We start from the raw sequence: 17340 nt of genomic DNA on the forward strand, positions 1-17340 counted from the left end.
CGGCTACCAAGAGTCGTCACTCTTTGGCCCGGATGAAAGCTCGTGCTTTGGGCGAATTTTTTTTTTACAGCTGCGATTTCAGCAGCTTACGTAAGTTCACGAAGTACGATGACTTGTTGGCTTCACCTTCGAACATCTGCTCTAATCGACGTTATGGTGTAGATCATATGTACTACGTATAGTCCAGGAAAAATAGCATTCCATTGGGAAAAATGGGGGAGAAAGCTGAATTTTGGTATACTGGTCCATTTTTTTGTGCTGAACACGAATCCGATGAGTCCCCGGTCGTCCCTGGTGTGCGTTCTCCCCTATTGTGGATCTAAGCCCCCCAAAACCAGTTTTTTGCAATTTTCTCCCCCGCATTGCATTTTAGCGAGAAATAGGTGGTCGGATAAGAATCTACGTCAAATTTCCGATCTAGTGATATATCAACTTTCTTTCTACCCCCAAGGGGGGTGGAACCACAACCATTCAAAAAAGGGGGTTCCCCAAAAAATACATAAGGGCTGTAGGCGCCTAAGAGGGGTGAAATGGTCCCCAAAAGCGTTTAACATGAAAGGTGGGTACCATAGAGAAACCTCTGCGCAAAAAATTTCAGATCCACACCCCCTACCCTTTTTGCGGAGCCCCCCTTTTTGAAATTTCAGTAGCACTTTTCTCAGCCCCATTTCAACCGATTTTGAAAATTTTTCTGGAAGTTATGTATATCCTTGATAGGTATTCACACAAAAATTTTCAACCCCCTCCCCTCAAATTTACCCCTCAAAATTGCGTTTTTTTCATTTTTTTATGCCTATTAACAATCAAGATTGCGAGGTACAATTTTGTAAACACGTTTTTTGGATGTATTTTTGGCCCCCAAACATCATATACTATATTAGAAATTTTTGCTGTGGTGCGTCGTGGTGAAAACTTGGAATAATGTATCGTAGGGGGGTGGGGGGGGGGGTGAAATGGGAATTTTGAAAAAAATAACTATCAATGAGTAGGGTATCGTTTTCATATGATTCGATACCGCTGAGCACGAATATGACCTCAGATTTTCTGCTACACTCACCTACCCCTCTCCAGAGCCCCATAGCCCCCCTCAATTTTCACGATTTTCGAAATATAGTTATTTTGATGATGTTGGTGTCGTTTTCATATGATTCGATACCGCTGAGCACGAATATGACCTCAGATTTTCTGCTACACTCACCTACCCCTCTCCAGAGCCCCATAGCCCCCCTCAATTTTCACGATTTTCGAAATATAGTTATTTTGATGATGTTGGTGTCGTTTTCATATGATTCGATACCGCTGAGCACGAATATGACCTCAGATTTTCTGCTACAATCACTTACCCCTCTCCAGAGCCCCTCAGCCCCCTCATTTTTCACAATTTTCGAAATAAAGTTATTTTCGTGATGTTGGTTTCATTGCTATGGGAAAATTACATAAGTTCATTGTTATTGTACATAAAATTTCTCGTAGAATCAGCTACAGCACATGGTTCCCCCTCGAGGGGGGTGGATCCTTCAATTTTTTTCCACGCAGAAAACGCAACAAATCTGTATGTGTAATTGTGTACTGGACTGTATAGGTCTGCGGAGCATATGTGGCATAATAATTATTCATGATAACTGTAACATGAGTATGTATTTTATAATTCAACGACTACCTACATAAAAAATCACAAGAAAAAAATATGGTAACGAGACCTATACAGTGCAGTACACATACAGATTTGTTGCGTTTTCTGCGTGGAAAAAAATTGAAGGATCCACCCCCCTCGAGGGGGAGCCATGTGCTGTAGCTGATTCTACGAGAAATTTCATGTACAATAACAATGAACTTATGTAATTTTCCCATAGCAATGAAACCAACATCACGAAAATAACTTTATTTCGAAAATTGTGAAAATTGAGGGAGCTGAGGGGCTCTGGAGAGGGGTAAGTGATTGTAGCAGAAAATCAGAGGTCATATTCGTGCTCAGCGGTATCGAATCATATGAAAACGACACCAACATCACGAAAATAACTTTATTTCGAAAATCGTGAAAATTGAGGGGGCTGAGGGGCTCTGGAGAGAGGTAAGTGATTGTAGCAGAAATTCAGAGGTCATATTCGTGCTCAGCGGTATCGAATTATATGAAAACGACACCAACATCATCAAAATAACTATATTTCGAAAATCGTGAAAATTGAGGGGGGCTGAGGGGCTCTGGAGAGGGGTAAGTGATTGTAGCAGAAAATCTGAGGTCATATTCGTGCTCAGCGGTATCGAATCATATGAAAACGACACCAACATCATCAAAATAACTATATTTCGAAAATCGTGAAAATTGAGGGGGGCTAAGGGGCTCTAGAGAGGGGTAGGTGAGTGTAGCAGAAAATCTGAGGTCATATTCGTGCTCAGCGGTATCGAATCATATGAAAACGATACCCTACTCATTGATAGTTATTTTTTTCAAAATTCCCATTTCACCCCCCCCCCCACCCCCCTACGATACATTATTCCAAGTTTTCACCACGACGCACCACAGCAAAAATTTCTAATATAGTATATGATGTTTGGGGGCCAAAAATACATCCAAAAAACGTGTTTACAAAATTGTACCTCGCAATCTTGATTGTTAATAGGCATAAAAAAATGAAAAAAACGCAATTTTGAGGGGTAAATTTGAGGGGAGGGGGTTGAAAATTTTTGTGTGAATACCTATCAAGGATATACATAACTTCCAGAAAAATTTTCAAAATCGGTTGAAATGGGGCTGAGAAAAGTGCTACTGAAATTTCAAAAAGGGGGGCTCCGCAAAAAGGGTAGGGGGTGTGGATCTGAAATTTTTTGCGCAGAGGTTTCTCTATGGTACCCACCTTTCATGTTAAACGCTTTTGGGGACCATTTCACCCCTCTTAGGCGCCTACAGCCCTTATGTATTTTTTGGGGAACCCCCTTTTTTGAATGGTTGTGGTTCCACCCCCCTTGGGGGTAGAAAGAAAGTTGATATATCACTAGATCGGAAATTTGACGTAGATTCTTATCCGACCACCTATTTCTCGCTAAAATGCAATGCGGGGGAGAAAATTGCAAAAAACTGGTTTTGGGGGGCTTAGATCCACAATAGGGGAGAACGCACACCAGGGACGACCGGGGACTCATCGGATTCGTGTTCAGCACAAAAAAATGGACCAGTATACCAAAATTCAGCTTTCTCTCCCATTTTTCCCAATGACCCTTTTTTTTCATCTAATTTTCCTGGACTAGTAAGGTGTGTACCTATATGATGCAATTTTATTCTATGTTAAAATTTTTTTTCGAAGTAGTAGAGCCAGAGCTACGAGCGGATCGAGAGCACGTAAGATGCGTCTCCGTTTTACCACGATTATTAGGTTATTACGTCCATACTGGGGTTTTATTCGAACATCGGCGTTTTCCGCCGTCTCTGTCCAATTTCTCATGAATTTTGATTTTTTTTTCATCTTGAATTTCTATATCGAAATGATCACTTTTTTCCAATTTTAAGAGACTGAAGAAATTATTGGTTTCAGCCATAAAAAGCTAATCTTCATTTTTTATGATCATCAATTTCATGTGTGAAAAGTATTTTCAAGTTCTACTTACAATAATCACTTAGGTAAGTATGAATTAAATAACATACTTACACTAAAAAATTTTAATTATAAAAAAAATATTATGTAATTATATATTTTTTTAAAATTTTTATAGGTAAGTAAGTATTTCATATCAAGGTGCAATTTATCGTTACTCTGAATTTCGTCGTCGTCGTCGTGGTCGCACTCTTTTACAGGAGATAGCGTATACTTCCACCTACATAGTACATACTTACATATATTAGCCCGTTTCTAGCGTATCTGATAGTTTCTTTCAGGGTCTTACAGGGAGAGTTGGCCGGTGAGTTCGTTGTTAACATCTCCGATCGTTTCCTCTCTCTACATTTGAGCCGATTACGGGGGTGACACCTCAAGAGTGGTTTTTTTAACAGCTTTTTTCAAAATTAAAAAATTTAAAAAATCAAAAGATAACAGTTTGTGTGGAAATTTTTGAAATTCACGCGAATCGCTGTATTTTGTCCAAAGCTAACCACCCCAAATCCAAATTTCACAATTTCTCGCCATTCTGGAACCTTCAGCGCGATTTTTCAATTTCTCCAGAGTTTTGAAGTTGCTCCAGAAGGCGTGAATATGCGGTTGGGCAGCTAAAAATCGAGTTGTGTATTATACTCGACCTGTTTAACGAGTTTATCCAACTTTGAGCCGATTTTGAGAGTGACACCTCAAGAGTGATTTTTTGAGGTGTCACTCTCTCGCTCCAAAACGGCTGGAAATGGTATAGAATTTGCGCTCCGGGAGTTAGTCCTTGAAGAAATACAGCGATTCGCGTGAATTTCGAAAATTTCCTCACAAACTGTTATCTTTTGATTTTTTTGATTTTTTAATTTTGAAAAAAGCTGGTCAAAAAAACCACTCTTGAAGTGTCACTCCCGAAATCAGCTCAAATGTAGATAAACTCGTTAAACAGGTCGAGTATAATACACAACTCGATTTTTAGCTACCCAACTGCATATTCACGCCTTCTGGAGCAAATTCAAAATTCTGGAGAAATTGAAAAATCGCGCTGGAGGCGCCAGAATGGCGGGAAATTGTGAAATTTGGATTTGGGGGATTAGTTACGGACAAAATACAGCGATTCGCGTGAATTTCAAAAATTTCCTCACAAACGGTATCTTTTGATTGTTTTGATTTTTTAATTTTGAAAAAAGCTGGTCAAAAAGCCACTTTTGAGGCGTCACTCTCAAAATCGGCTCAAATGGGGATAAACTCGTTAAACAGGTTGAGTATAATACACAACTCGATTTTTACCTGCCCAACTTCATATTCACGCCTTCTGGAGCAAATTCAAAATTCTGTAGAAATTGAAAAATCGCGCTGGAGGCTCCAGAATGGCTGGAAATGGTAAAATTTGGATTTGGATAATTAATATTTGTTTTGGGACTTATTTTTACCATTTTTACTGATCAAGTTCGTACTTTAAAAAAAAACATAAATCGCCAAAAACAGTCAATTTTGAATTTTCAAAAATTCGCCAAAAATCGAAAAATGAACTTGGGCAGCTGAAAATTTGGTTTTGAGGGTTTTAGACTATGCTCTTTCCAAAAATCGCGGTCCCGTTCAAATCGGAGTGTGACACCTCGAGAGGTTTCCTTGTTAGTAACATTTAGGGTCTGGCTTCTTAAAAACCAGTCATATTCCACCTCAATTCGACCAACGTTTTCGAGTCATGTCTTTCAAGTTCGCTCAGATTTTTTTACAATGTCTACCCACCCAATAAGTAAGAAACCCGCAATCAGTTTGGTCCCAGCCCTCCCGGGGGGGGGGCGCTTCAATTATTTTCACATTGTCTCGAGGTACTCAACTTCATCAGCAGCTCATTACTCCAACGCTATGATACTTTGATCAAAACTGATTTCATGGTTCGAAAGGGCATTGTATTTTGAACTTCTTAGGTATTTTGAAATTTTCAAAAGTTGAAAGTTAAACTTTCAAATTGAAAGTTCCAATTCCAAAATGGTGCAGTAAATGGGAGCTGCCATTTAAAATTCTGAAAAAATGTCCACAGGTGTACTTTTTGATGCTTTTTCGAAATATTCAATTTTCGAGATGGGATATTTTGATTGAAGGGGAGCACCCCCTCCACCAAATTCGGGCAAAACTTTTTTTTAAAAATCTGGGGCATGTGGTATATCGAATTGTATGTTTTTGGTGACGCTAAACACAAATATGACATCAGATTTTTGATTGGATTCCATCCACGGCCCTCAGCACCTCCCCAAAGGGGGTACGAGATAAAAAAAATGGTTTTATTCGTGTGACACATGAAATAGCATGTTTTTGATGACGTTGAACACGAATATGACATCAGATTTTTGATCGTGCCCACCCACGACTCCAGCACCTCCCCAAGGGGGGGGTAAAAATAAAAAAAATGGTTTCATTCGTGTGATACATGAAATGATAGTATGTTTTCGATATCGCTAAACGCGAATATAGCCTTAGTTTTTCAAATTGACCTCACCCATGTGCCCCAGAACGTCTCCAAATAGGTAAAAGTCCGTAAATATAAAATAAAGTCATCTATTGTAATACTTGTCCACTTGGAAAATTCATCAAAAGTCTTACATTTCCCTTCCTTAGAATTAAAATGTTAGATAATTTTAAGATCGCTGCAATCGATGATTTGAAGTCACTGGAAGTAGGTACCAAACATACAATTCTGTTGTATGGATTTTTGATTTTGAATTACCCTGCACTGGTAAGCTGCAGAAGTCCATTCCTTTACCTAATGTTGGCGAATACGAATCAACAAACAGAGTGATCCTTTTGATAATTTTACTAGAAATGTACACTTTTTGACAATTTTGACTCAAGTAAATAGACCCTCTTTTTTAACCTCGACTACAATTTGGCAAAAAATAGGTGATATTTGATACTCCCCCCTCCCCCATTGACACTTTTTGAAAATTTGTCCAAAAATTACCTCTTTTCAACTTTGGCAAATTTGTAAAAAAAAAACATCCTTATCAGAAAATTTGGACAAAAGCAGGACTTTTGTTTGGCAATTTTGGAACAAAAAAAGGAATTTTTTAAACGCAAAAATCAATTTTTTCGATATTTGGGATAGGAAGGGGGTACAAAAAATTATATATTCCTCCTCCCTCTTCATTGACACCTTTTGAAAATTTTCCCAAAAATTTACGACTTTTCAACTTGAGCAAATTTGTAAAAAAAAACATCCTTATCAGCAAATTTGGCCAAAAACAGGACTTTTGTTTGGCAATTTTGGAACAAAAAAAAGGAATTTTTCAAACGCAAAAATCAATTTTTTTTGATATTTGGGATAGGGAGGGGGTACAAATAATTATATATTCCTCCTCCCCCCCCCCATCGACACTTTTTGGAAATTTTTCAAAAAATTACCACTTTTCAACTTGAGCAAATTTGTCACAAAAAAACACCCTATCAGCAAATTTGGCCAAAAACAGGGCTTTAGTTAGGCAATTTTGGAACAAAAAAATTTTTTAAACGCAAAAATCATTTTTTTTTACCTATATTTGGAGTGGGGAGGAGGTACAAAAAATTATGGACTTACATTTACAACTTTTGAGAATGGCTGCTTATCTCACACAGAAATTGTAGTGCCGACGCATTATCGTATTTTTTAATATTGAATAAGTTTTTAGGAAGGTACTGTTTTTATTGGGTGTGATTTAAATTCGTACCACGATCAACTCAAAGCTAAACTTCGCAAAAAAAAAAAGCAAATAGCAACGTCATAATCGTGTTAGTGCTCTCAATCCGCTCCTCCAAAGCCTGATAGTAAACGTCATTGACCAAACGAAGATGAACTCATGGTCCTTTTCCAGACGTAAGTTAATCGTCGTAACGAAGCGTAACGATTAACGACGACGATCGACGAGTTCATTATTAAGTTGCATCATTCGTAAAAAAATTTTCGAAGAATAATAAAATATATGGTTGAACGAAAATTAGTAACGAGGATGTTCAAGTACATCTCACACATATGCGTTATGTAAATTGAAATTTGCTCACGTATGTAGATGAATACTAATGATGATGGGATTGATGGGCATGGGCGTAATTTTGAAGTATTATTTGTAAGGTTAAAAATACAACATAATAGGTACCTCCACTTGGCAGTTCGTAGTTAGGTAGGTACTGAATTGGATGCAAAAAATATATGAAAAAATTTCACCTGCTGGCAATAAAATTTGTTTTACACATGTGAAAATTGTTCTTGAGCAGAGTTTGAAGTGGTGGAAAAAGTATAAATTTAAGTACCTAAAGAAGTCAAGACAACCTAATTGAAATCAACTTTTCAGCTATCTTGAAGGTTATTCTTCGCGGTTCTGACGTGAGTGGATGTACTTAAGACAGTGTTGGTTACCAATATGTTCAAAAAATTTTGAATTTTTATGATGAGATGTGAGATTGACTTGAGGCTAGTTGGAAATGAGCATTGCTTCGAATAAAATTTCCAACTTTTACAACACAGCTGAGGAGACAAAAAGTATATCTGAACTCTTGGAAAAATTATTCCAGAGCTCAAAATATGTTTATCGGATTTTGTGGAATTTTTCAACATCGAATTTCAACCACAGGCAAAAATTTTCGATAAGAATTTACAGGGTGTCTAACAAAAATTCTCCGAAGAAATGCAGTACTTTTACAGTACCTTTTGCAGTACCTTATATTTTTTTTAAATCCAGCTTACACCGACCCCCCCCCCCCCAAGAAAAAAAATTATATTTTTGAACCAGTGGGAATTTGTCGATAAAATTATAAGTATTTCAATCGAAACAAATTGAAATTACAGAAGAAAAAGTGTCACCACGCCTATAAAAAAAATACAAGTGTTGCCATCTTCAGGGTGTCCACGTGTCCACTCATTTCTGGAAATGATTTTCCCTGACTTTTCCCGGTTTTCCAGGTTTTCCAGGCCAATTTTTCCATTTTTCCAGACCATTTTTTTCAATTTTCTATGCTTACGCCATACTTTGGTTCAAGAAAAAAAATTTTTTGGGAGGGTGTATTTTTTTTTATAAGCTTCTCTTCGAACTGGATACTTCTTCGGATATAAAAAACAGCTCAACTTTAATTATCAACTTTTTAAATTAAAAATGAATAAATAAATGAATAAACGTGCATCAAGTTTGGCCAATTTATTACAATATTCATAATAACTTTTGAAAATGTTTCTTTTCTTTTATGGTTTTTTGGAGGCATCAAAATGTGAAATTTGTTCATCTTAAAATTGAGAAACAAATTGGCCCGAGCGAAGCGAGAACTTTTGAAAATGTTCATTTCTAGATGCCTAAAAACGAGTTTTTTTTTAAATGAGAAGAGTTTATTTTTTGATTTTTCAAATTTTAATATTGGAATGATGTTTTTTTGAAGGAAGTTAACTACTTCTTAAAAAAAAGTGAACAAGGTCGAGCAAAGCGAGGGCGAAAGCTTCTGAAAATTTGCATTTCGAAAGGCATAAAAACGAGGTTTTTTTAGTGAGAGCGAGTAGTTTTTTTGGCTTTTAAAATTTTAGAATTTGAATAATGCTTTTTTAAAGGAAGTTGATTTTGAAAAAGAAAACAGAACAGGCCCAAGTGAGGACGAAAGCTCTTGTAAATTTGTATTTCGAGATGCATAAAAACGATGTTTTTTTTCGTGAGTTCATTTTTTGGCTTTAAAACTTTGATTTTTATTATCTAGAAATGTTCATCTGGCTCTTTAAAAAGAAAATGAAACAAGCCCGAGCGAAGCGAGGGCAAAAGCTTTTGAAAATTTGTGGTTCGAGATGTAAAAAATAATGTTTTCCTTTCATAACAGGTCCTTATCTGAAATTTGCAATTGATTGTTTTTTCAAAATTCCAGGGATTTTGCGTGAAAATTACGAAATTCCCTGACTTTTCCAGGCCGACCAAATTCCCTGACTTTTCCAGGTTTTCCAGGCTTGTGGACACCCTGCATCTTTTGAGGTACAAAATGAACATTTTTTTTTTTAAATTTTCACCAATTAATTCATTTTGAGGTTTTTAAAAAAATTTTAAATCAATGATTTTGAGAAAAAATGCAGTACTTTTCAGGCAAAATGCAGTACTTTACAGTACTTGCAGTACCGAGGATTTCAATGCAGTACTTTTACAGTACTTGCAGTACCTGCAGTACCTGTTAGACACCCTGATTTAGAAATTTTGATGAGAAGTGAAAATTAATGATGTAATTGAGAACATTCGATAAAAATTCAGAATTTGTGATAAAATTGATATTTTTTAATGAAAGGTGAAGACTGTGTTTTTCATAAAAATTGGGTTGGATTCTTTGATATAGCAATTATTGAGAATTAGTGATGTAGGTAAGTTAAGAACATTTTTTAATGAAAGGTGAAGACTGTGTTTTTCATAAAAATTGGGTTGGATTCTTTGATATAGCAATTATTGAGAATTAGTGATGTAGGTAAGTTAAGAACATTTCATAGCGCAAAATTTTCAGAATTTTTGATGAAACTCGAGAATTTTGTAGCAAAATTCGATTGAAATCTTCAGATAAAAATTGGGTTTTTTGTAAAAATTTGAGAATTTTTGACGAAGAATTTGAAAATGCTTGATATAAATTAAGAATTTGTGATGCAAGACAAAAACATTTGCTAAAAATTTAGAATTTTTCGTAAGAGTTGCAAATTTTTGATGAAATTGCCAAGTTTTGATAAGGAGAAAAACTAAATTGAGGAATTTTGGCAAAAGTTGAAAATTTTCTTGATAATGTTGAGTTTTTGATGAAAATTGAGGAGTTTTGATCCAAGGAATTTTGAGAGAGAGTTCGAGAATTTTTAGTAAAAATTAATAGCATGTGTTGAGAATCTAAATGTCTATTATCATGATAGAAAATTTAGAATTTTTGGTAAAATTTGAAAATTTGTTGAAAGTTGTGGATTTTATCTAAAAGAGGGGAATTTCATGCTAAAAATGGGAAATATGCTAGAAATTGAGATATTTATACTGCCAAAAATAGGATTCCAACTTTTGCTAAAAATTGAGAATTTTTGATAAGAATAAATCACCGATTAAAATTATTACTTTTGCTAAAAAAAATGGGATGTAAGTATACAACATACCTATATCTATTGCAAAAAAAAAAAAAAAAAGGGAATTTATATGCTAAATATTGAGAAATTTTGCTAATAGTCGAGAATTTTGATGAACATTTTTTTATTAGAATAAAAAATTGATTAAAATTATTACTTCTGGTAAACGTTGCAAAGTTTTGATGAAAATTGATAATTTTCAGTAGAAAGACAAGCTTTTTGGTAAATGAGAATTTTTGCTTAAAATTGAGAATTTCTGATAAAAAAACAAAGTTTTCGATAAAATAAGGATTTTTTGATAAAATTTGGAAATTTTTGTATTTTTCATAAAACTTCGAAATTTTTTGATATCTAGTTCTAGCAGAAGTTGTGACTTTTTGGTCAAAACAGAGAATTTTCGAGAAGTTTGAGAACTTTCAATCTGTGAAATACTGATAAAAAGAGAATTTTTGATGCAAAAAAAAATCATTTTTCGCTCATTGATTTTCAAAAAAAATTTCAATTTTTAAAGGCTTATAATTTATTGTGACTTGAAAGAAAAATGATTATTTTTACGTAACCTACTTCAGGGAGGTAGTAGCATATAAAAAAAAATCACCTTAACTAAATGAAAAATCTAGAGCATTCATTTCAAAAATGAGGGTGTGGAAAATTTTATGATAAGAAAAATTGGCATCCTTTTTCAACACATCTTAACACACACGAACTTGAGCTGAATAAAATATTTCACTACAAAAACTGATCTCAACTTTTTGAGAACACAGCAAAATTAAATACAATCGAAGATTTTTCAAGTAGATCATAATTTTATCTACTATAGTCGATTCACTTGAAATTTAAATTTGAAAATATATAATACTCGTATCTAGGATTATGAACTTGGAGTGTATTCGAGCACGCATCCATGTTACATACCAAGGTCACATACGATACGTTAAATAATGACTTTAGCGTTTTAATAGGATGAATTTTAATCACGAGGTGATTATATCTCAATGCATCTGCAATCTGCATGTCCGCTATCTACACCAACGCGACCAACGACGACTCGTACTCGTTCATCTCTCTCATTATCATCATCAAAGATGTTACATAGGCAACCAAACAAACGCGAAAGTGTGTCGAAATACGACGAGTTCTATTTCAATCCTAGTATCATAATCATTGCATCGACTCGACATGACAAATATACTCGCGTGATTGGCACACGTTCCGAAGCAGAAAAAAAATTACCTATTCACGTAGATCTGAACCAAGTTTCGATAGATTTCAAAAAAAAAAAAAAAATTGATACGAGTTATTCGTCGTAAAATGTACTACACGATAATGCGTTTGAATATATCAGAATTTACGCGAAGAAGTGCCACGAGAGAGAGGGGTGAAGAAAGACACGAGAGAAAAAGAGAGAGAATAATTTATGTAGGTAATATAAGTAGGTCATTACTGCATCCATTATACGAGCCAATCTAAAGATTAATTATCATTAACATTATATGCAAATAATGATAATTTTCTAAATGGCCAAGTACTTATGTACATTGGGATCGGAACGATGTAAATTTAAAGCCTGATGTATTGGCGCATTATATTGCAAAATCAATAAAGTACAATTTCTTTCCGAACGTTTTATCACATCTGCCCCCCCCCCCATCAATCTATTTGTATATGAACCCCTATGGTGGAGATCGCCTCTTTTTTTTTCTCGAATCAATTCGCATTTTCATATCAGCCAAATGATTAGTTCACTTCTGCACTCGTTTCTCTACGCTATATTTCGAAAATCTTTTTTTTTCTATTACGTCCCAGCTATCAAGGATGCTATAAGGAAAAGCTAACTCGACTGTATACTTTTGCCAGAGCTTTCAAGTGTGCACTTAGTAACTACAAATAAGGAATTGTGTTATACGCAATAAAAAAAAAAAAAACATTACCACGTTGATTATAAATTTTTTAATAATTAATTATGCAATATTGTTAACAACTGATTACAATTCTCATAGTGGATTTGTTACTTTGAAGCGTGCTATCTTACCGCTTTTATCATTCGGTTCTAGGTTATGTTTTTTTTTTTTTTTTTTCAAATATCATATGTACGAGCACACCATTATATTTATATGTACTAGCGTATGAGTCACATTGGCCTTATCTCGATCATCATTTCGGCGACTTTATTTTTTAAATTTTCTTCCTCGTATGGTTTAAATGAGATAATATTATACTCGTGTGCCCCGAGCATTTTATTGTAGGTAGAAGTACCAATAACAACAACATAACCTATGAAGCTACTAACTACTCGAGTACTTAAACCTATGTGTATGTACTTTGTATAGCAACAACTAACAAGGTGAAAAGTAACAGCGAAAATTACTCTCGATAATAATTTTGTATCGCAATTTATGTATTAAATTACACACACATAAAACGTACGTATAGAATCGAGTTTTTTTCTCTTTCAAACGATAAAAGGTTCATTTTCATCTCAATAAGCCATCGCCGATGTAAAATTCTTGGTAATTGTCGGTTCATTTCGTGTATTTTTCAAAAAAATAATTCGGGTACTTGAATGTATGTAAGTTTTGGTACAGTACATAAAATATACCCGCCTGTATTAATTTATTCACCGCACAATGTTTTGAAAGAAGAAGCCGAAATGGTATCATTTGAGAAATCAGACAGTCGTGACTGAAAAAAAAACATTAATATGTACTTCGATAGCATCGAAATTTTCTCGCCGCGTGGTTTGCTTTACTATAAGAAATTTTATAATGAAAAAGATTACTTCATTGTTCGAGTTGATTTGTATTAGTATCATTTTTCATTTACAATAATATATAAACCCTAGCGAGTCTGCCTCGTTATTAAAATTGACGTAATCGTTCATCGAGCAAACGAGGAAGGAACAATATACGAATTTAATGTTAAGTATTTCCTACAAAATATACAATTGATTTCCATAATCATATATATCAGTACTATACTTATAATCTGCTTAGAAAATCCTTAATACTTACTCTTTTGTCATTCCAAGAAATAAATTTACTGAGAAATGATCATCCTCTACTATTGCGATATCGATGCCGTTGGAAATTATTTTCCAAGTGGAAAATTACTGGATTTGGTTTCAAAGCCGAAGCTGAGTTGAAAATGCATTCGTCAGTTTTTGATGAAATTTCAAAAATTTACATTTAGCTCTATTCTCATGAAAATAAAAATCTAAAAATGATCGAATTGACTCGAAAAGCTGATATATATCGAGTGCGAACTCTATTTTCAAACTTTCAAACATACCTACCTATTGGTTGCTATTTCAAGCCCTTCTAGAGCATCCTGAATGGCATTTTAGATTTTCATTTTCCAGTTCTTTCTGAATTTAGATTGATGATTTTTTGGGACAGGGGATGGAATGGGATGGGAGGAGAAGGGTTGGTCCAAAAAAAGTCAGTTTACTATACCTCTATTTGGTCAAAAAATTCAATCCAGCATACGAATTTTTAACAGGTTAAGGTGGTGTTGTATTTTTGGATGGTTCAGTAAAATCTTGCGAGAATGGCAGGTAATCCAGAAGTTTACTGGAGGTTTCAGGACTGCTCAAAATGACTCGAAACAGTTTCCAATCGATTTTGAGAGTCGAAAGTATAGGATACTTATGAAATTTTAGCTTTCTGGCTGAAATAGGTAACATTTTGAGTGCTGTACCTTCGGCCCAAAGTGGATTTTCAAAAATTCCTCAAAATTAGAGAAACAGATTTCAGTTCCTTAAATTTAGGTTGGTGAGATGGTGGGGTATTTTCGTGTGATTTTCCAATTTGATTTTCCTTAGGTCTGAAATTTTTTTAGTGGTTTCGGATACTTCCTCTTGAGACCCAGTATACGAGTATGTATAGGAAAAGCTCAATATTCGGTCTTCATTATACTACACATAGGGCACTATACCTACCCACCCTTCGAATTCATACAAAACCTTAGCTATTTAGACAGATTTAAAAGTATCTTTTTGAAACCAGGATTCCCTAAAAAAAAATGCTGGAGGCTCCAGAACGACTTGAAACCGTCTCACAATCTGCGATGTTAAAAATGTTATACGTAAAGATATCTAATTTCAGATTTTTAACTCAATTCAGTAGAATTATGAAAGAACTGTTATTTACAAAAATTTACTACTTAAAGACTCCAGAACTGCTCAAAATAGATTCAATTGCTTTGGAGGTGAAATTTCCCCCACTTTTGGTCACTTTTGTTTTAATTTCATTGCTTTTTACCAATTTTCAATGATTTCAATGACTTCAATGTTTTTGTTTTTTGTTTTTTTTTTCTTAAAGTGATTATTATTTAATCACGTTTTCGACACTTTTTCGCCCTTTTTTGGTAAATTTTATTGAGTTTCAATTACTTTTTAGTAATTTTGCTTATAGATTTCAATACTTTTTTGAATGTGTTTACATTATTTTAACACGTTTTCAACACGCTTTTATGCATTTTTGACAAATTTTACCGAAATTTTATTACTTTTATTTGCTAATTATCAGTAATTTTAATGCTTTCTTTATGTGTTTAAGTCAATTTTACTATATTTTAAACAATTTCTCTAACGTTTTACTTAAATTGACAATATTTTTTCTGTTCAAGTGTTTATGGTAACTTTTTTTAAATTTTACTTATAGGTACCTACCTAATAATTGATAAACAAAATACCAAGTACATGCATGCCAAAAATTAACATTTTTCATCAAAAATTTTCAGATCAAAGCTTTCAAGTTTTCATCAAAACCTACCCAATTTTCATCATTTTTCATAATAGGTACCTCAATGAAAAAAAAAAAATTATCACCAATCTTTTACTAAAAACTTTTAATTTTTACCAACCAAACATTCACAGTTTTTATCAATTCTCAGATTAAAACTTCCGATAGACAGTTTCAATTAAAACTTCTCAATCATAAAAAATTCTCAATTTCATTTTAAAAATCTCATATTTACCAAACTCTCAATTTTTACCAACAAAAAAAATTCCCAACTTTCATCAAAAAATCTCCTACTTTATCAATCAAGAATTCTCAATTTTTACCATACCTAACTTTTAACTACATTCTTGACCTACATCACAAGATTCTCAATTTTTATCAAAAATTCATCATTTGCGTGTCATAATTTTTCTAAATAACACCCCCCTCCCCTAGAAAAACGTTCTCCCAGTCACCAAATCCATTTTCAAGATCTTGAAAAGATTTGTAAACAGCTTAGAGAAAAATCGAATTCTTACCAGAGGCTCCAATCAACTAAAAATGGATTAATTCATTTTCAAGAGATTACCTAATAATAATATCATGTTAAACATATTTTTTCACCGAAAAAACTAAATTTTGAGTGCTGATTTCCATTTTACAATTTCGAGGTGAAAAATTCCGAAACGCCTTGCCAACCTTTCAGCTTTTCAGCCCTTCAAAAAAAAAGTAGGTACTTACCTAATTACCAATATAAAAATAGGCTACTTAGCTACTTCCACCATTTTCAAAAATTCACCAATGTCGAAAAACTGACTTCGAAAGCTCAAAATTTAGTAATGAGGACGGGATGATATCATGACATGCCCTTTCACTGAGCCAAATTTTAGTTCAATCTGTGTTGATCAGGTGTAAAACTTCCCAAAAAGGTTATAATCTTCACCTGCGTTGAAATTGATACTCTAATTGATACTGTAATTTAAATGTGCCATGTGGATATAAATCATTTTTTAGTGTGGGGGGGAGGGGAGAGACAATAATTGATTTTTAGAAAAAAATTTAAAATAACTTACATAATTTTTGAATTATTTTTGGAAAATTGAAAAATCTGTGCTTTCTCAATTTTTTTATGAGGAACTGAAATTTCTAGTTGATAATCAATGAATTGCAGTGCAGTGCTAATAATATCATTTCAAGTAAGGGTAAGGGCGCCCAACTTCGACCACTTTTTTTAAAATCGCCACCAATCGAAGACTATTTCACTTCAAAACGTGGTAGATGGCTTAAAATGTAGGTTGAACCTTCCCCTAACTCATATCAAAATTTTGGCCCAAATGAAGAATCCTTAATATGTTTTTTGAATTTTTTTCCGAAACAACTCAAAAACGATTTTTCAAAAGTTGGGCTCCTAATCCCGACCACCTCCAAAAGTTAGGCGCCCTAATTCCGACCACATTTGAAAGTGCAGCAACCAATAAAATACTATTTCACATGAAAATACAGTAAATGGCTTAAAAGATAGATTGAACCTTCCCCTAACTCATATTAAAATTTTGGGGTTATAGAATAATTCTTTATGGCTTTTTGGAATTTTCTTCTGAGGCACCTCAAAAATGACTGAATTTGGTACCCTAATCCCGACCACCCTGACTGAATTTACATGATCTTATGGGTGGTCGGGATTAGGAGACCCATGTCATTTTACACTTTCGTAAAAAAATTTTATACATACCTTTGATGGATTAGGAAAGCGGCTATATCATCAGAAACGTACTTAAATAACGATCACAACACATGTATAACATCATAAAATTATTGATATCTAGTTAAAATTTTTCGATGATGAAAAATGACAAAAAACTTATCTTTGACTATCGAATTTTTTCAACTTCAATTCATTTCGCGAGTTTTGGCTGTACAATGGCCGGGAATGTCTCAAATTAATCGTCTGTGATAGAGGAAC

This window comes from Planococcus citri, chromosome 5 (genome assembly GCF_950023065.1).
Source record: "Planococcus citri chromosome 5, ihPlaCitr1.1, whole genome shotgun sequence".
Taxonomy (NCBI): domain Eukaryota; kingdom Metazoa; phylum Arthropoda; class Insecta; order Hemiptera; family Pseudococcidae; genus Planococcus; species Planococcus citri.